This window comes from Anneissia japonica, unplaced genomic scaffold (genome assembly GCF_011630105.1).
Source record: "Anneissia japonica isolate Jap-2015-1 unplaced genomic scaffold, ASM1163010v1 scaffold6788_len1366326_cov149, whole genome shotgun sequence".
NCBI classification, from domain to species: Eukaryota; Metazoa; Echinodermata; class Crinoidea; order Comatulida; family Comatulidae; genus Anneissia; species Anneissia japonica.
In genome coordinates this window covers 676506-683418 of record NW_022692324.1, presented here as the reverse complement: position 1 = coordinate 683418, position 6913 = coordinate 676506, and positions in this window count along the sequence as shown.

Here is a 6913-nt window from a genome sequence, read left to right as displayed (position 1 = left end):
TGTTTCCATTAAAATTTATTAATGCATGTGGTGTTGATGATAATAATATTTTACTTTATATTGCAGTTTGTAGATAAATTTGATTCCTATTTGTTAACTTTATTTGCAAAGTTAATGTGCTTTTGACTTTTGCTATTAATGTTTCACTGATAGAAACTCTATGAAAATTGATACACCAGTAGCAAAGAATTCTGTACTCTGTGCGGTAGGCTTTTGATCGAAATACCTTGAAACATACAAGAATTGATTTAACTAAAACAGTGTGCTTAAAAATGCAAGAGCGCCCTCTCGTGTCCATACCATTGCCATAATTTGAAAGCATTGAAGATATGAATAGATTTGTACAGTAACTTTGTATCTAATTTTTTTTTATGCTAACATTAATAATGCCAGTTATTCTATGGGTGAAAATATTAGCCATTAATGAGTTATTAATAAGCAAGGAACAAGTGTGAGATAATTAGAATTTATTTAAAATAAGAATCACTTGTTTTGGAACATGTTTAGTGACTTTTTGAACATTTTTTTTATTTATACAGTAATTGATAGATTTCACAGAATGATTTTTTTTTATTTGTGAATTTCGTCAAAATTCCTGGTGAAATGTTTTTAGCACAAGTGTCCTTATTGGCATATAACAACAACAATATAGTTTTATGACTGTTCAATATGGTCCATTATATAGATTGTAAAAAAGGAAAGTTTTGTATAAAGCTGTAAATACTGTAAACGTTTTTAATTGATAATAAATTTCATAAATATTTTATGACCTGAGATTTTTTCCGGTATGCGGATATGATAACGGGAGTAGATTCATGATCACAAGAGTTTTTTTGTTTTGTTTTTGTGTGAGTGATTTATTTTGAATATTAAACATGTCTTTGCCAAACAAATTGCATTCTGTGTACGTTTGTTTACAATATCATTATTAGCAAGCGGGAACTCACTGAGTACGATTGTCATTGGTGGAGGCGATTCTATCGAGAATTCCACAACGTGTTCCCAGCGTTTCATTTTTTTAATGACGATGCATTCAGACTGACAATCAGCGTCACCTCGTCTAGCACGCACACTGACCGAAGTTGGAATCATTGCTCAACGGTCATACATTGAATTGGTTTTTCCAAGACACAAAAAGGGTGTGACAAAAAACTCGGGAACGGTTAATAAGATAGGCCTACAGATTTTTTAATATTTACAAATGGGAGAAATAGTGGAGAAACAGGTGGTTACACTCCATTTCCATGTTTTTGTTTTTTTTTGGTCATTTCTTGTTGTGATATTTATTAATTACTGTATTTACGTTGTTTGTAAAAGAACATAAGAAAGTGAAATAATGTAAAAGCATAAATACAATTTTACTGTAATGTCTCAAACATGTGATAGTTTAATATTTATGTTGTTGGCAATAAAGGAAGAAAGTAAGAAAGTGAAATAATACTACAAAATAATCCGGGAGCCATGGAAATAACTTTCCACTTTTAATTTAATTAATTTTGACTGGAAAAATACATTCTATAAACAATATAAGAAATGACAACAGCTTTTGTCCACACAGTTTTTTTTTTATTTCCTTCACATCCAACAGCAAGTACACTTGCCACTCACAAGATGAGAAATGATGCTGTAAAGGTAAGTGTCTTTATGAGGCTTAGGGAGTGGAGTTGTTTTTGTCGTGAGAAAAAGCCCTGCAGTGACAGGAATTGAACCCAGGACCCTGGGATCGGAAGGCAAGCATCTCAACCACTGAGATATTCAACTCCACTCCGGTTACTTCATCAGGACATTGTGTCCTGGTGAAGTCCACTGTGTGGACGAAAGCTAGAGAATATATTTTATCCAAGTTTAGCCGGGCACTCGCAGCGGCCGATGGTCTTAAGAGAACACAGTGCCACGAAGCGCACACACAAAATCTCTTTTAATGGCGATCCGTTCAGACTGCCACAGACATCCAACAAACGACGTCGCATCCTCTAGCGCTCACAATGAGGGAAGTTGCATTTGGCGTACAATGATCGTACTACACAGTGAGTGGCCAACCACAATATTTTTTCCCATACAGTTAAAGCAAAAATTATAGAGGGCGCTATATTAGGTAAACTGATACATGATTGTGCATGCCAGACCCCCCCCCCCCTCGCGATTTGCGAAACAGTTCAGTGGTGTATCGAGTATAGTGCTTATGCATGGATGAACGCTGTGGAGCAGGCTCTAGCGCTCACAATGAGAGAAGTTGGATTTGGCGTACAATGATCGTACTACACAGTGTGTGGCCAACCACAATATTTTTTCCCATACAGTTAAGGCAAAAATTATAGAGGGCGCTATATTAGGTAAACTGATACATGATTAGGCCTATGCATGCCAGACCTCCCCCTCGCGATTCGCGAAACAGAGTTCAGTGGTGTATCGAGTATAGTGCTTATGAATGGATGAACGCTGTGGAGCAGGCTGAAATCTCTTAATTAAGCCTTGGTAGTCAAGATAGTGTGAAAATTAATGGACTATAATTGTCTATATCACTACGACTAGACACAGTTTATGTACAGCATGGTCTTTTGAAATAAAAAAAAAAGCACGGTAATATTGAATCTAGCTAGCTATTTGAGTAGGTCTACAGTAGGCCTATAGTATCCTAGATATGACGTGTGTTGTAGCAATTGTATGCCCTCTATAATAGTACTGATTCTGAAGGATACCATTTTACAACTAAAAATTTTTATGAGAAAAAATCTCTGTTAATTACCCAACAGTGAGCGTATTTGCTGTAGGCCTATTCTTTTGCACGATTCATTGCCTGGCATTACATTTATTGGTTTTTGCAGAACCGTCTGTAAATCAGAAAGCTATTTTTTAACTTTCATCATCTGATTGGTCTTTTTAAATAAGCTATTCAATTTTTAATTGGGTAGACAGCCTTTATGAAATATTAAACTAAAACTTAGGATGTGCGCTAAGCAAGAGTGGCGCTGGCGCCCCTCCCATTCCCTTCCCCCCCCCCCCCCCCCCCCCCCCCCCCGTCGGGAAGAAAACCACAATTTCTCGGAGAGAAAAAAATAGTGTGTATTCTGTACATAGTAGACACCTAAAATCGAATAAACAAGCCTTACCCCTAAATTGTCAAATTTTTCGGGGTCTTACCCCCATGGACAACTTTCGAAACATTTTAAGCCTTGCTCGACCACGCCCACTACTCGCGTCGGGGAAATCTTCCACCTCTTCGGGGCATTGGCCCCACCCCCGTCCACCCGGACTACTCGCCGGAGTTGGGGAGGGGGGGGGGTGTTGGAACTAGACACAACTAGCAGCCTAAACATTGTAGAGCAAGACAAACAACACATTGTTAACCCCAACTTCACAATGGAATAGTCTATTTTCAATTGGGTATGGAATACCCACAGTGCCTTCAACGGCGGCTATGGAGTGCGATATCACTCAGTATTCGGTTCTTGAACTGCAGTTTAATTAGAAATTTACTGCAGCGAGTTCTCTGGCTTCTGATTGGTCAAAATATGCATGGAGGGCGCTAAACTCGCAGCGGTAACTTAAACTCACTGCAGTAATTTTTTTCTGCTCTTTGATTGGTTGAAATATTCTGCAGCCCAGAAACTTGCTGCAGAAAGTTTAATATAGGAAAGTTCCCAAACGCTTTACTACGATGTATTTGATTCGTCGATGAATTATTGAAAGTTTACAGAATAAAACATGTATTACATCACGTCATGTTCGAAAGCTTTAAACGGTTGAAATATCATACTTCTATACTCCTAATTATATACCCTTCTAACAGCAACAATGACTGGGTGTATCTTATTGTTATATAACTGGTAAGATAATCGTCTGTCTGTTACAAAATACATGAGTCTACATCTCCATTTTATTTATTTAATGTATTTCATTAGTGGTGGGGGTGGGGGAGTGGCAACGGGGTGTATATCGGCATTCGCCGCACTCCAAAGCATACGGTCATGATATAGATTATATACAATATAAGTAGTAATAAACACAATCAAGAAGAAGCACTAGATCTTTTTAACGGTTGGTTTAGAAAGTATATGATTTCACGCAGGCCTTGTAAAATACCAGTTTTCGATTTCGTGGTCGCCGAGTGATAATATAGGCTATTCACCGAATGTTAAATTCGCCTGAATGCTAAAGTCACAGAATGATGTAGGCTAGTCGCCCAATGCTAGAATGGCCGAATGATAAAGTTGCCGCCGAATGTTAATGTGGCAGCCAAATAGTAAAAATTGCACGAAATGCTATTTGAGCCGAACGAAAAGACGCCACGCAGAAGGCACTGTGGGCGTTCCATATTTCGGTGGGTATAGCATCGTGGTTTTGGACGGGTGGCCCAGACTGATTTGTACCAAGACTGATTTGTCTCGTGACAAACTTATGTCTGCCTACTAAACACCGCCCCCGGGGGACCGCCGGGCCGCAATACAGTACTAAGTCTTACCACCTGGAAGTAGGTACTTTACAGTATTTGCTAATTATTGAGTAAAAGTGAATTTATAAGCATAAAATCTGTCAACAATCATCTTTGAAGTAGGAGTAGAATTCTGTCGTAGAGTTTCAGTATCGAATGCGTTTTACAACAAAGAGGACGCGTTCATGCGTGCTATATATATGAGGCACCGATGGTGCTTTAGAGACGTGTTTATACATATTTTGTTTGTTCTTTCCTGACAGGTCATATATATTTTTCAAGATTATAAAGTTTTCAGTTTTATTGATTGTTATTCAATGGTTTTAAAAGTGTGATGATTGATTTGAGAGGTGTCAATATATATACTCTATGTAAGAATTTATATGCATAGATAGCTCGGATTATTTGATATATATATATATATACATATATATATATATATACAATATATATATATATATATATATATATAGGCCTTTATATTATTCTATGCATAAGCCTATATTTTATATTGTTACTATTTACATATACATATATATATTATAAGGATCTACAATCAACTATTTAAGAAAATAACTTAAACTGACAAGGGGGTTTTTTTTATCAATAATATAAAAACTAGAATTAGAGATTCTGTTATTTTATTTCTTCAACGTTTTGAAAATCTTTGTATATTTCGTGACCTTTGGCCACTTGCATGAGATTCTAATCATAACCGTGTATTGCCTAACCATATATCTTGTCTATCGTCTTATTAACATTGCATATTGATTATCTCGAAGTTGTTTATCCACCCAGAGCCTGTTTTACTGAAGAGATGATTGATTATTCATTATTTGGAGTATTTTATTTTATTTTCAACTTCGATTCTTATGATAAAAATTGCAATTTTCCTATAGTATACCAAATAGCCCATGATAATCCAAAAAGCATTGTTTCTTCTTCATGCATACTGTTTGTACATTCGTGAAAAATGTTGATAAATGTAAATGTCCCTAGACCTCTGTGTGATGACAAAAACGTACATTGCAAATATGACATTAGGACGTACGGTAATAAAGAAACGGATGATATTTCCTTTTCTCTATCAGATTATTTCTTTACCCAGTCATAGTTCTTTACGTTAAGCTTGACAACTCAAGGTGCCAATTTAAAATTTCCTGCTCCACAAATAGCTCTATGGACATCGCAATATTGTAAGCATACAAATCTGGTATTTTTGTCTTTTCCAGTTAATGATTAATTTATATATGTTATTAATACTTTCGCAGGAATTATTCTTCCTGTCGAATGGTACAGTAACATATTTATTCGACTTGCATGGAAAAATTATGAATTTCAGAATTTTATCTGATATGTTTGTAATAATCTGAAAATATGGCATATCTGTATTTTTTTTTTCTTGCAGCATCAATGACATTTTAGATGCTTATTCATCTGCACATCCAATTAATACATTTTCATTGAAGACGTCGGATTTTACAAACTTCCTCCTTAATGCCATTTTTATGTAGATGCCGGCGTGTTTTTAAATGTTGCATACACAGTATTTGAGTTAATGACGGAAATGCTGCCTGTATTGTCTTTGTCAGTGCTATCTCCAAATCTGATTCAAACATTAACTGGTTTCCACCATTCAAGCACAACGGGCGCCTCATAGCACGCTGGCACGGAGGGGCGGATAAATGCATGGAATGCGTTTGCTTTGGTGTGTCAAACGCATTCGATTCAGAAATTGGACGACATCCTGCAATCTGAAATTACTTTTAAAAAGATGAATTTTGAAAGATCTTATGCTTATGTATTCTCTTTTTTTCTCTATAATTTCCAACTACAAGTAAGCACCTATACTCTGTGATGGTAAGACTTTGTACTGCATTACACCCCGGTGGTGTAAGGTGCAGTGTTTCGTAGGACCGCGAGTAACAATGCATTTGAATCATAGCATTCGCCTAAGGAGCTGGTCCTCTTTGAAATCGGTCTATATTTTAAAAAGTGTTAGGATTCCAAGTGTTAATAATAATCATCATCATCATCACATTCATCGAGGAATTTTCGTATTCGCTGGTAAGTAGAAATAGAGTGATATTTCTTTTGATAACGACTCCATATCATAATACCATAGTAAATATATATCTAGACCCTGATTAACCTGCGCTCCTTTTTGACAAACACATACAACTAAACGTATGTACAGTACATACAACTAAAGCTCCAGCGTCAAATATGGTTTGACAAATAAAAGACTGTTGTATGCTCTAAAACATGATATACCTATATATGATCATGCTATTATGAACTTAATACAGTTCACCCTCCAATTCGAGACTACATGGGACCTAAAAAGTTCTGGTGGTCTCAGTGTTCGGTAGAGGGTTATGTTAAAGGGCTGAGTTATTTGGTTCTTTGGGGATATGATAAAAGAGAGAGAAGAAAAGAAAAATACTGCAGAAAATATGTAGCCTAAAACCATGTCCAGAT